This window comes from Anopheles arabiensis, chromosome 2 (genome assembly GCF_016920715.1).
Source record: "Anopheles arabiensis isolate DONGOLA chromosome 2, AaraD3, whole genome shotgun sequence".
Lineage (NCBI taxonomy): Eukaryota > Metazoa > Arthropoda > Insecta > Diptera > Culicidae > Anopheles > Anopheles arabiensis.
The window spans coordinates 26,384,108-26,398,889 of NC_053517.1; the positions used below are offsets into that span (position 1 = coordinate 26,384,108).

General features: G+C 40.8%; 1 long non-coding RNA gene across 1 annotated transcript; it reads right to left on the minus strand.

The window, feature by feature from the left end:
- Positions 1-6,055: 6,055 nt before the first annotated feature.
- Positions 6,056-13,581, minus strand: LOC120895145. The gene is made up of 3 exons (XR_005738289.1): positions 13,377-13,581; positions 6,256-6,481; positions 6,056-6,183 (listed from the first exon to the last, which is right to left on the minus strand). It is a non-coding gene; the product is annotated as an uncharacterized LOC120895145 (long non-coding RNA).
- Positions 13,582-14,782: the final 1,201 nt, after the last annotated feature.

A 14,782-nucleotide genomic window follows, 5' to 3' on the forward strand; every position in this document is an offset into this window, starting at 1 on the left:
CTCATAGAAATGTTGTGCAAAATGTTCTGCAATGCAGGATGGAGAAGTGATTGGTTCGTTGTTGTTCAACAGTGTTGGAAATGAGAACTGACTATTTCCTGTCAAATTTTTCACCATACTCCAAACTTCTTTGCATGAAAGAGATGGGTCAATGCTTGTGACGAATTTTTCCCAACTTACTTTTTTTGCTTTTTCTATTTCATTTTTGGCTATCTGGTTTGCTTCTTGGTACTTCAAAGCTAGGTATGAAGTATTCGGGTTGTTACTGATAGTGCTGGCTTTCCTCAATTTCCGTAGAGCTTTTCTTCGTGCTGTTATTGCTTTTTCAACCGAGTCATTCCACCATGGTACCGACTTTTTGGGAATTTTGCCTGACGTTCTTGGGATGCTTAGTTCTGCTGCCATAAGAATAATACTGCAAAAACTAACAACAGAAAGCAGTGTTGACCCATCAATAGCCCTGTCGATAAGGAAACGATAACTAGACCAATCAGCCTCATTATATTTCCAACGTGGTCGCAACTTTGGCCGCGTATCCCCATGCTTATCAAAAATGAGGATGGGGAAGTGATCACTACCGTGCAAATCCTCCTCTACTACCAAGCTGAATTGTTCAGTGGAACAAGACGACACAACGCAATGATCAATGCATGATCCTGTGCCGTCGCTTGGAGATATGCGAGTGGGTGACGAGTTTTTTATTACTTGTAAATTGTTCAGGTCAAAAAGGTTATGGAGAATTTTTCCTCTAGTGTTAGTTCGTGTATTTCTCCAATACGTGTTAGAAGCATTTAAATCGCCTACAAGTAGTATTGGGCCATTTATTTGGTTAAGAGTTTGTGTTAAGTATAAAGAAAGTTCGTTTGTGGGGTGCATTTTATTAGGGAAGTATGCAGAAACTATGGTAATATCAAATGGTACTTTTGTAGAGATAGCTATTAGTGGAAGGTCGGATGAGATGTTAAGCTGTGTGTGCGAAATGTTCTTTCTAACACCTAGACACACGCTGTGTTGAAGTGTTGGTTTGTTATGAAATCTCCACGTGTAATTGTTCAGTGGACTATGGTGTAGAGTATTAGGCATATGGTTTGTTTCTTGAAGAGCGATAAAAGAAGGATTATGTTTGTTGATTAATATTTTAAGTTCGTCAATATTTTTGTTCATGCCTCTGATATTCCAAGAAATAATATATGGAGAAATATCTATATTATTATTTTTTGAATCGAATTGAAAGTCATAGGAAGAAATAGCAAATCATTATTATCAAAGGCTGATCAGATATAAATTTCAAATTAGTCCGTTTTGCGATTTTTCGGGCGTCTAGTTGTTTTCGGTTTAACAAATTCAGAGCTGTTTTCGTCCGTATTCGGTATAGTTTTGTCGCTGTGTTGTTCGTCTGTGGATGAGTATGAGTCAACTTTGCGTTTTTGTATCGGTTTATCGTAGGCATTGTCTCCGTTATCAGTATCTATCTGCGTGTTAAGGTTGCTTGCAAGGTTTACGATGTGTGCGTGGGATCGCGTCGGTGCAGTATTTTCGTTATCTGAGCTGTCGATGGGTTCGGATGTAGTGTTAGTATTAGTTTTTGGTTTGATTGTTTGCAGATACATGTGTTTGAGCTTGTCATTATCTTTTTGCAGTTTGTCATTAGCTTTCAAAAAGCTGTCCATTTTTTCTTCGAGTTGGGCTACTTTTTTTTTCAAATCCGCTATAATTTGATCTTTCACAGATTCTTGTTGTGCGTTTTGTATTCTCTCGTTTACCGAATGGGCTCTTTTGTTTTCAAAGACGGATTTGGCCTCTGTATAAGAGATGCTGTTGTCGATTTTAATTTTGATTATCATTTGTTCGTCTATGTACGTTGGACAGGATCTACTAAGTGAAACATGGCTACCCGAACAGTTTTTGCATTTGATGGGAGAAGAGCAGACTCCGTGTTCTTTTTCACCGCAATTTGCGCAACAAGTTTCATGATTGCATCTATTTTTAGTGTGGCCTATGATGAGACATTGTGTACAAATCATTGGTCGAGGATAATATGTCCGGGTTTTTACAACCAAACATCCTACCCGTATTTCATGTGGGACTTGAACAGCGTCTATTTTTAAAAGGAAAGAGTTAGTTGGTTTAATTTCACCATTTTCCTTACGCAAAAAACGCTTCACTGACACTACTTTTTGTTCCTTCATTTCAGATAGGATATCATCGTCTGAAAGACCTTCTAAGCTGTTACATACGATAACGCACTGAACACTGTTTAAGTATGGGTGCGCTATAATATTGACACTAGTACCGTCGATGAGTTTTGTTAAGCTTTGAAGCTTTTCAAATTGAGCTCGGCTTCTGGTCTTCACCAGATATTTCGAACCTTTGTCGATTGGCTTGCAGGGTTCAATATTCCCGGCGTGGTTGGTTAGACTTTTTTCAATTATGAATGGATTTTTCGGTAAAACAGACTTCTCGTTGGGACTCAGAACAAGGTATAATAATTCTCCCAGTCTATCTTCTCCATCCATCCATATAGGTGCTTGTCTACCTCTAATATTCGGTGGAGTTGTGGGATATTCCCCCCAGGCAGTGCCTGGTCCTCCCATGGTGTTAAATCGTTTGAAAAATTAGATAAAGTGTTTCTACTTACAATATCAATTAGAAAGAGAAAAAAAACCTGTTTCAGCACTTGCTTGTGCGCGCCACGAGAGGCAGCGCTGTTTAAGCGAGAGAAATTCTATACTCTTCAATCTTCCAGTTTCCAGGTGAGTGTCTCTTTCTCTCACCCAAAAAAAAAAAAACAGCAACGGAGGTCGTTGCTTCAAACTAACGATAGCTGATAACACTGTGTATTGCCCTCAGTAGAGTCTCTCGTAAACACGTCCGATCGGCTCCGAGTATCGCACAGAACTCACACCGAAACTGTGCGGAGACATTTTCTGCGAGAATCGAATGCACAGAACGCTGCGCTTGACCAACATCGAAAACCCGTTACACAACCACAAGCATACAACACATCCAAACAATGCGTGCGTGTACGCACAGCACACTTCATTGTGCTACTTTACCCAACACTAGCTTGCATAAATCATAAGAAAATATTTTCTTTCAAACAGGTGAGTAAAAATAATTGGCGCATTCCGCTCACATTCCGCAAGTTAAGGCCTGGATTTATGCAAGCCATCATTTTCTGTGCGAAGCTTTCAAGCGCACATCTTCTAGCTCCTGCGTGCAGCGCTCCGTGAGGTGCGAAACTGGGAGCGCATCGCACAATCGCTCCTGTGTGCAGCGCTCTGTGCGGAGCTACCTCAAGCGAACCGCACACTTTAGAGAGCGAGAGCGGTGCGCTCCGCTCTTGCAAAAGAGCTACTTGACCCAACACTAGTTACAACATTCGCAAATTTAGCGAAAAAATAAGAAATGGTCTATTTCGAACTGTATGTGTGAATTGCTTTCCACGGTCAAGTGATAGGTTGTTGATATTGGTTTGCTTTTCATGAGATCAGACCAACGGATTAATCTACCAATTTTAAAATAGTTTACCGATTCACAAACTGTTCTTCTTCCTCTTCTTCCTCTTCTAATTCCTCTTCTTCCTCTTCCAATTCCTCTTCTAATTTCTCTTCTTCCTCTTCCAATTCTTCTTCTTATTCTTATTCTTCTTCTTCTTGTTCTTCTTCTTCTTCTTCTTCTTCTTCTTCTTCTTCTTCTTCTTCTTCTTCTTCTTCTTCTTCTTCTTCTTCTTCTTCTTATTCCTTTACTTTATCTTATTCTTCTCATATTACTCCCTATCGTTTCGAAAATTATTAAATAATAAACGTAGATCTTAAGTATACGTTAAGTTTCCGTTTCATTCTGTAATGCAGTTATTTGATAAAACTTTTCTAGACTGATTTTCTTTTTTCCGAATATGGCTCATCTTTGTTCCATTTTCAATGGAACTATTAACTATTATAAAACATTTAATCTATAATTGAATTGTGTGTAAAATGCATCGGAAACTTGAATTTCTAAATATTACCATTCCAAACAAGTAAGTAAGTAAGTAAGTACTCTTCGAACACCATCCCGTCCATTCATATTCTTATGATTTTTTAGCGAGGCACTTGCATTTTACGTAATATAGTTGAAGGCAAACGAAAAAAAGAGAAAGAAAATCAACAATCGAACGTCATAATCCATTAGTTATTGAAAATGTTAGACCAGCGTGTCTGTTTTGCTGAACTCTTCTACCGGCATCGCACAATCGGCTTCTCCTTTGCGTCCTCCCTGCTTGCATGGATCGTTTGCAGCTTTGATTTCGATGGCCAGCGTTCGAACACGCGGCACAATTTAGGTTCCCTACTATCGCCGGTATCTGCTAGTAGCCTAGTAGGTTGTACACACCCCGTATATGTTTTCTTTCGGTTCGTTCTTTGCCTCCCGCCCACAACAGAGAGTGAGCGCCCCGGTGCGGGAGAACAGGCACAGAATTCAACTGGACCGTTTCTTATCTGCCCCTGCTGGTCGGCCCACCGATCGCTAGTGGCGTTCCGGCCTAGCATCGAAAGAAAGTGCCCTCTGTCCTTGCAAATCCGGCCCAGTAAGGATGGGATTGCGTTTTCTTTTTTCGTTTGTTTATCTTCTTTTTATTTTTCGTTCGGCTCTGCGGATTACCTCTACAGCACCCACGCGCGGGCAAGTGACAATCCGTACGATGGAAAGTTGGTATCAGCAAGCGGAAGGGACGGTGAGCAGTGTCCACTGAATCTGGCGTGGGTTGGTAACGAACGATGCGCCAATACAAAGGAAGGGGGGGGGGGTATGGGACCGTTTAGACCGATTCGCAATGGCCATGGTGACGCTTCCGCAAACGTATATTAGCTATTGTCAATGGGCAGAAACGGATTATCGAATGTTTAACTGGAATGTTGCTGCTTCTATCTTCGGGTGCTTCGGGTTATCCCTTCCCTTTTGCAAGTGTGCGCATTGGATTTTGCGCCAATAGCAGCGGGATACATCTCTAGCACACGCTCGGGCCGTTGGATGCGGGAAGCGGAAAAGTCAGCAATCGAATTATTGCGGAAGAAATGTTGCTGATGTTTGCTGATGCGCGGTGGTGACGGTGGAAAGCACCGAGCGCCCGGTTGGTGGGCTGGGTGAGTGTGATTATGGTTTGGCTACCTGAATAAACGGTAGACCATTTTTATATTTTGAGATTGCCAAGATTTATTTAACTTAGTCGAATGGTTTACAAAATTGGATGTGTCTTTGAGAAGAGAATAAAGGGAAAAGATATCGCGTATAGTGTTCGCTGAGTTTTTATAAAAGATGAGGCGGAAGTGTATTGCGCGGCCTCGTGGCTTATGTCACGTTGACGTCTTTGGTTAATCCGTGCGCGGTGTATGTCAGGCTGACGTTTCCTGGATTAACCGTGTGCGGTGTGTACAACCGGAGGTCAGCTCCGAACAGTGGTAGGGCCACACCGTGGTCGCCACAATGGAATTGATTATTTTGTTTGGAATTCCTATTGATTTCGTAGGTCCCATTATTAATGGACATTTGCTGGTGGAAGTCTCACCACCGACAAACCGACGTGACACTTCGAACAAAATGAGCTTCAAAAGTTGTCTCCTTATTTCAAATGAAAATACGTTAAACACTAGCGCCATCTCTATAATGATTCGCTTACTACACTGATACAGAGAAGAAACTGTTAAATCCCCTTTTTTGTTTTTCTTCGCAAATTCCAATGCGTATTGTTTTATGTACTTCTCACACCTTTTGCATTGATTTGGAAACTTATAAAATGATTTTCCTGGGTGTTTTGTCCAATAATTCTTACAAAATCGTGCCTCACACTTCCTTCGCAATTTGTATTTAGAAAAGTTGTTTACATCGAAGCAGCAGTGAACAGAGCTTACTTTGACAGAAGTGATCGCCTCACTGGTAAATGACAGTACTTTCGTGTGGGACACTTTTGTAACGCCAGTGTCACGTCGGTTTGTCGGGGATGAAATATCATAGCGATGTGCAATAACATTTTGCACGCGGTGAATTACAACATTTAAATTCGAAAATGACTTGGAAAATCCTGTAAGGAAATTTGGGTATTTGCTTTACTAACTTAAACGTAGCTTACCGTGTCTGTTGCCGTGTTTAAAAATTTTAATTCGTTGTAAGCATACCACTTTGGCGTAGTCTGTTTTTTTCCAACTGAAATTGAATATATCAAACATTGAATTACAATGCAAGAAACAGAAAAGTGAATTATTTTATAGATCATACCTTGTTTGCTTTCAATTTTCTTATAATGTCGAAAAGAGCTGTTCAACGAGATCCATTTTTTGTGTAGTTGTTCCCATGGGATCTCAAACTCTACTTCTAGCTCCATCCAAGCATTTATCTGCGCCTGCTTGTTTTTATGTTCTGGTGATTGTTTGCACCAGATCACAGGTTTTTTTTTTACAGCGCGGATGAATGTAATGCTGACATCGTTGGTCATACTGATCGTCTAAAAACAAAATGCTATGATTAATATGTGTGACTAAACTGGTGTAGCATATCTGCTATTTGACGCGCGCATCAATTTTGCTAGCTGCTAAACGGTCTTTCTACAGCCTGAAAAATTAGTTCACCTCAAAGAACCGGTCGCAACGCACGAAGCTGGGACTACAGTAGAACGTCGATCCGGGCTGCTCGGGACCGGACGATTGCCGGTTAATCGATATCCACGGATAATAGTCCACTAAATGTCAAATTCATGTAAAGTTCTCTTTTTTGACGCGTATTCTTTTAAGGTTGTACATCGACTGACTATCGCTTCCCGAACTCTCTGTTTTTATAGCCTACCATGAGGGTTGTCAAACCCATTTTTCAATTCACATTCATATAAAAGTTATAAAATTCATTGGTTTTACTCACAACTCAATGTGATTCAATCGATTAATCATTATAAGAATATAATTTTCACCAACAACTAACTGGTTTAAGTAGGTTAAACAAGTGTTCATAAACAAAAATGAAGTACGAAAATAGCGCTAGACTAGTTTTGGCCGTTCCGGTTCGGACCTAGTAAAAAAGTTCCGTTCTTTATGCAGGCCGTTCCGTTCCGATCCTTTATACAAAATCGTTCCGTTCCGTTCATTCCGTTCTTTCTGTTCATTCCGTTCCATTCCGTTCATTCTGTTCATTCCGTTCCCTTCCGTTCATTTCGTTCTTTCCGTTCATTCCATTCTTTCCGTTCATTCCGTTCCGTTCAATTCGTTCTTTCCGTTCGCTCCGTTCCGTTCCGATCTTTGCCGCTTCAATATTATTAGCAAGGTGCTATCGTTCGTGCGTTCCGTTCTTTGAAAAAACCGGCTTTGTCCGGCTGTTGCTTGCTGCATGCAAGATAACTGTTCACTCTTTCTCGTACACAGTATGTGTTGCTTGTGCACTCTCCCATGCTGACAGGAATATGCATCGCACTTCGTCGCGTATCGTTTATAAAAATCGGTGATAAGCGAAACCAAAAATGGAGTTGCATTTGGTATTCTGGTCCAATTTGTAACATCTATTATACTTTTTGTTATAATTTAGCTTGTCTTAACTAGACAAATAACTATTATAAAATTTAAATCTGTACTCATATGGCAGAACGGGTTGGAAAAGATGTATTATAATATGCGAGTATGAACAACGAAAAATAAAATGTATTTATTTTTTATGCCACGATATCCACTTGATCTTGGCACTCGGCATGATTCCAATATATGGCCATTTGATTCGAAGCATTCTGTTCCATTCGACAACCGTTTGAGTGCCATGATCTTGTAAACGATTTGTGTGGAAAACTATTTGTTTTAAATAGTAAGTGAAATTGAAATAATTAGTCAATCTCGTGATACAATCGTCAACTCGTAGCACTCAATAACATCGGCATGGGTAAAAGCCTCGAATGGATCGTGCACCCATACGCTGGGATTATTATCCTGCTATGGGCGTTTAATAAGTTACTGATAGCCAAGCCTATTAGTGGTACAGGAAGGCTTTGACCGAAAATGGTCGTCGCATCTAAAAAGTTTAATAAATGCTAGATAATAAATGCATGCTTTATATTAGCACAGCTGGTACAGCTTGCTGGGCATAGGTTGAACCCATCTAGATTTGGTGTCAGATATGATTTCAGATTGAAGAAACGCCTTTTCATATCCTGGAATAAGTAACAACTCCCCCACCCCTCCCCCCCCGGATGACAGTTTGGCTTCTAAGCTTTGGGTCGGTTCTTTTGCACCCCAGGTTCACGTTCCGTTCTTTTTGAAAAATGAACTAGTTCCGTTCCGTTCCTTTTTTTTAACGAAATTCCCAACACTACGCTAGACACTAGGTAGCCGCACAAAAATAATGTTTACGAACTTCACTATCGCTTTAAATGTTCGTCACGATTGCAAAGCTGTCAGATTTATGCGCACGGTTAATCCACCCGCCGGTTAATCCGCCCGCCGGTCAATCTGTCCCCGGATAATCGACGTTCTACTGTATATAGTAGGATATAGGACTATATAGGACGGTCAAACAGTTGGTGCGACCATAACATGCTTGGTGACATTGTGTGCAACCAACTCTTGGTCAGTCACCTGGTCGCGACATTTTCAGTCCATGATCATCGCGATGGTCTCGGGAGATATGCGGTGCGTGCGAGTGGTTCCAAGAATCAAAATGAGCATGTTTTCTCGCTCTGTTTGACCCGATAGATAATCAAAACAGATAGAGGGAAAAAGCTTGCTCATTTGGTTGTTACCGTCCAAATAGACATACAGCGACAACGTCGCGCGCGACTAAAAGTAGCTCAATTTTGCAAACAGAGCTACTCGTCTCGCGCGACATTTTTGCTTCATCCGAAATAATCGAATTATCTACTTTGTTTACAAGCCAGATTAATGCCAAACGCAAAAAAATAGATTTTAACACATTTTAACCTATTTTTGTGTGTTTTCAAATAAAAAACAAGTTGGTTGACTGAGTCAAATGAGCTACTTTGATCTACACCGAGTGAAATTTTGAGCTATTTTTCGTCGCGCGCGACGTTGTCGCTCTATGTCTATTTGAACGGTTAGAGCCCACGCGCCAAGTATATTCCAAGAATGTCATGATTATCGCCGACAAAAATGTCGTGACCAAGTGAGTGACCAAGAGTTGGGTGCTAATCAAAATGTCATCAAGCATGTGATAGATTCTCCAACTGTTTGAGTATCGTCACTGATCATCTCAGTTGTGTACGTGATCTGATTTGAGCTTCATTTCAGTCATGAGTGTTGATGACTGAAACGTTGCCATTTGGCAGCACTGTTCACAGCCAGAAAAAATCATGATTATACTTGCGCCGGCATTAAGCTAAGCTTGTCAGTCAGAGTATCGCGTTGGACTCAAGAATTAACATGTCGTGTTTAGCATGTCATGACGCACTTTTAGGCCCGTGTCTGTGCTCCATCAGATGCGATTTTATCGGAAGGCCTGCCAAAATTTTATATGGGATTTGACAGATAACGGCGGACGTGCGATTTCGTCGTACGACGGAATCAAAATTTTTTGATTTCGTCGGACGCCGCATCCGATTTTATCTGTCAAACTAAATGTGTGGTGTTTTGTAGGAACAATCTCAAATTAATTTTTCATGATCGTTATATTATTAAAATCATCCAAATAATCGAAATATTATACGAAAAAACGTTTGACAGCACGAGCGATAAAATCGCATGCGATGAAGCACAGACACGGGCCTTATTGACTATCAGCAATGAGCATCAAGCTACCACGGATATGTTCATTGTTTTCTTTGGTGAAAATCTCGTGATACTCATGACATTTTGCAGCACTGCTCTTAATAACGAAACCTGCCGAACTATTGGCAAATCTGCCGAAAGATTTTGAACTCTGCTTATTTGGTTTTGAACGTTTTCACGTCAGGAGAGAAGCGCTATCAACCGTCGAAGGGTGCATCCTCGTTGGCGAATGATTAGTGATACCGGAAGATCTGCGTGCGCATTGTCTAGAACAGCTCCATCGACCCAGGCGTTGAACGTATGAAATCTCTCGCACGAAGCTAAGTGTACTGGCCAAGATTAGACGACGAAATAGTGCAGTACGTGGCCGCTTGTGAGGCATGTGCTGCAGCAGCAAAGACAACGCCTCAAGCAAAACCGACACCGTGGCCGAAACCTTCTGGTCTATGGCAAAGGTTACACGTGGACTATGCGGGGCCAATTTTAGGCGACTACTTTCTTGTGGTTGTGGATGCCTTCTCAAAGTGACCAGAGATTGTGAAAACCTCCACAACAACTTCACGGGCCACGGTAGCGAGATAGATAGAGATTATGTAGATTATTCGCACGCTTTGGCATGCCCCTGAGTATTGTCAGTGACAACGGGCCACAATTTACGAGTCAGGAATTCAAAAACTTTTGCGAATGCCATGGGATCCGACATGTAACTACGACGCCATTCCACCCGCAATCCAACGGACAGGCGGAGCGTTTCGTCGACACATTGAAGCGGGCTCTAAAGAAAATACAAACGGGAGGCACATCTATGGATGAAGCGTTGGACAGATTCTTGCAGGCGTATCGCACCACACCAAATCCAGCGCTTGAGGGGAATACAACACCGGCGGAAATCATCATTAAGTATCCTGTAAGGACTCACTTGGAGCTTTTACGTCGGCCTCCTGTCGAAGAGGAAACAGAAATCACCACTGCAGGGCTCCAGCCAGGAGATGTTGTTGCAACCAAGGAGTACTACCGAAATACATGGAAATGGATCTCCACTGAGGTGTTACGAAGGCTGGGAACGGTGATGTATGAGCTAACCAGCCGAAACGGTCGAATAATGCGGAGACATATAGATCAGATCGGGAAACGAACAGTTAAAGAACCTCATCAGTTGGTATAGGATAGTGAGACGCCCACACATCTACCCATCGACATTCTGTTGGGTGAATGGAGTTTACCGGTACCGAACGAGCCTTTGCCGCTAAGTGGTACAACGGAGGAATTGCGCACGGTTCCTTTACCCCAGCCATTCTCCCCGGCACAAGTTGCACCTTCGGAAAGCAATCATCGTAGGATACGCTTACCTCGCCGTTCGTCTAGGAATAGAAAACTTCTGCGAAGGTTCGATGCGTTCATACTTTAAAGGGGGAGATGTTATGGCGCAACCTGCCTAACGACTAAGGGCACTCACCGAAGACAGGCAATGGTCTTCGGGTGATGTGTGAGTGTAGCAGGTCGGGCCAGAGAGAGAGCCGAGCGGCAAAGGGCATCATTACACTGTGGGCTACCGCACGGGCGACGATAGGAAATATATACAGGGCATATTCCATATCAGCAGAAAGACGAAGTGTACTGCATTCGATAGAAGGGTGGCGATATCACAACAATTATAGATTGGAATATTAGAGCTACACCTTGGCTACAGCTTGGCGCAACAATAACAATTGTCTCATACACAAATACAAATTCCATTTAATACTTCAAACCCAGTTTCAGGACAATACAATAAAATTATGATGGCGTTTTTGGTAATGATTTTCATGAAATTAAAGTGTAATCTATTACTTATTACATGTAATTTATTACTTATAACATAACTAATGAATCATAAGTCGACAAAAAGATTAGAATTGGAATTCGAACCACGTGCCATATCATATTTGTGTAGTTCAATCTTACATTTATGGGCACAAAAAACAGAAAATGGATTGAAGCAGAAGTCAGCATTTCAAAATTGTATTTTTTTAAGTACGCAATTGGGATTGAATCTAAACATGTTGTATATGTGTATATATGTATTAAAAATACACTGCGCATCGATACGTTATTCAATGAACACGTTGTTGAGGTTACTACTTAGCCATGCTTTCCCAAAAATTACGCCGATTACTAAAATAGTATAATAAAAAAAATACATTTGTGTCAACAAAGGCATGGAATGAATCAGTTCGATTGAAAATAAGCAGCTACTGAGCCTTCTGTTTTATAAAAATGGGCACAAAACTCGCCAATCATGATTATCATTGTTATTACTTAAAAGTTTTAGTAAATAAGATTCATTGGTACTTCTGTGCGTATCAAATAACCTTATGTTTGAACACCAGTTTAAAAAAAATATAAAATTGCGTGACTTGGTTTTTATGGTTATTTAAGATATTAGCCTAATTTTTTACATCAGTGTGACTCAAAAGTATCCTCATCGATATTTAACGGTTCTGCAATGTACAGTAAGAGCTGTCCGGGAATTCACAAGGTTGACACATTTGTGGTGTAAAGGCCATAGGACACTGTCCGTACTCGCTAGTGTAATTTTGATTTTCACTAGTGCATCTGGCGGCGGCTGACCGAAGCATTTTTCCAAACAATTTGGAGCCGCTTCAGAAATATGTTATTTTTCCATGTTTTGTACTTAATTCGGACGAGAAAAGTTTTTTTAATGGTAGATGCAAGTGTCCTGCACGCATTACATCCATTTTCATGACAAAAAAAAAACGATGGAAAAACTACTTCATATTGAGATCCGGCATGACTATTCCCTTGATGACTAAAAAAAGCTCCACCAGCCACCGCCAGATGCGCTAATGAAAATCGAAATTACACTAGCGAGAACGGACAGTGTCCCCCGGCCTTAACGCATAAGAACAAATAGGTGATTGAGTTATGGTTGTTGCCACTGAACGTGTAGAGTGCGCACACACACTGTCGCACAAACTAAGCAGCGCAAGGCTTAGTGTGTGCCGAACGCACGATGCCGAGCGCACCGCACTTGTTATTTTAAAGTGTATTGTTCATGTCATTTATGTTTCATTATTTATTATGTACGTTGTATAAGTGTTTGAATAAAGCAAAAGTGATTAAACATAATAGAAAATAATTCGAAATTTGATGACATTTTAGATTTTACTAGGCCTTAACTAGTTAAAGGTATATTAACACGTTTAACCCGGCGCTGATTTTCATCAACTTTCGGTTCCGCCGGCATCTAGAACGTGAGCAGTTAGTTTTGAACCAAACATGCATGTACAGTTATTCTCCGATATACGCCATACTCGATACACGCGATTTCGCTATACACTATGTTTTAAATTTATTATTATTCAATTATTCAATTATAATTTCACTTATAACCTCGAAATTTTACATACGCTAATATTCGAGACACGCTATTTCCTCCGGTCCGCACTAATAGCGTATATTGGGAATACCTTAGTAAAATTGAGCCCCAAGGCCTGCCACCGCCCTGAACGTGTTAACGATTGCTACTGTATATTAACGACTAGGTAAATTATTGGTAATGTAGCGGTGAGACGGAAGTGAATGAAGCCCGATTTGTCCGGCTCGGTATGGAGAAACAATACAACACATTCTTCTCATACTTACTCGCTGTCTTCCGTGAGAGCTCATTTTTATAGACACCGACCAATTAATACTTTTTACGGGATGTTCGTTATGAAGAGTTGTTAAAAAAGACGAAATGCCAAAAACCTTATCACTATTAACAGAAACATAAAATTACCACAAGTTCACTAACCTCGATTGTGGTCACCAAAAAAGCGCAGAAAAAAAAATGCACCTTGACAGAATCAAAACTGTCATTTGTTCATGATTGCCGCGTTTTCTGCAAAACTGGGCTACTTTTTTGACAGGTGGCGCGCAATCCCGCAGAGCAAAAGCTGGTCAGTGCGATTTTTCTCGCTGGCAAGCGTTTTTGAAAGTCGTTGTGAGGGATTTTGAGGGTTTATGTTGGCCGCCAAAAAGCTTGCGCTGGTGTGCGACTATGTTGGTGGACAAAATTAAATGGCCAAAAAAAAAATTATACTTATTCGTTTATTTTTATTCTGCAAAACAGCAGACCAAAAGTTCATTGAGTGGAAAGTTTTGACAGTTCGATGAAAACAGTATTTTCATCGCAGAAGATCAAGAAAATCAAGAAAAGATAACATTACCCAAATAGCCAGCTCGTACTTTATAGCTGATTTGGGGCTGTTTAACGAAAAATCGTTCCGTTGTCGTACTTTGTGGCTGATTAAGAAATAGACGGTACTTTGCGGAACTATGGAGCTTTTTAACAGGCACATGGTACTCTCAGGAACCTTGTAGCTGATTAGCCTGAAGTGTAAGGTTCACGATGGAACTTAAAGGCTTGTTAAGAAAGCGTACCGAACTTGGTGGAACTTTATAGCTTTTTAATGCATGACATCGGTACGAGGTGGCCCTTGTCAAAGTGTCAAAGACTGGTGCCGTCAATCATCTCGTTGCTGCTGCCCAAGCTAATTAAGCTAATTGAAGGAGGAGTATTGAGTGAAGTGATTGTGATTGTACAGTAAATTGTGTGATATTTTGTACAATTCATGAATATTAAGGATTTTAAAATATACACAAGTACTGAAACAAAACAAATCATGTTGTTTATTTCATCGATGACGCTTGCTTGAAAATAAAACACAAAGAAAAATAATCCCCGGTACCCTGGCATAAGGAAGCTGCTTAAGCGCTGTTTGAAAGACCCACAAGGAACTTTGATGCTGTTTATCTACTGCAAAAGGCGAATTCAAGCAGCGATTATCGGTTCTAATAATATTAGTGTCCAAAATTTATACGAAATTATGTGCAGCTCAAGGGGACCAAAGCAAGGAGGCTAGCGCGAAAGAGATGGCAAGATAAATCGAGAACATACACACCTTTGATTTGATGCGCGTCAATTGTCACCAACACAACGAAAGGCATATGCAAAGTCTATATAATACAGAGGTCGAGTCGTTCAGAACATTTGATCAAAAAGCGTG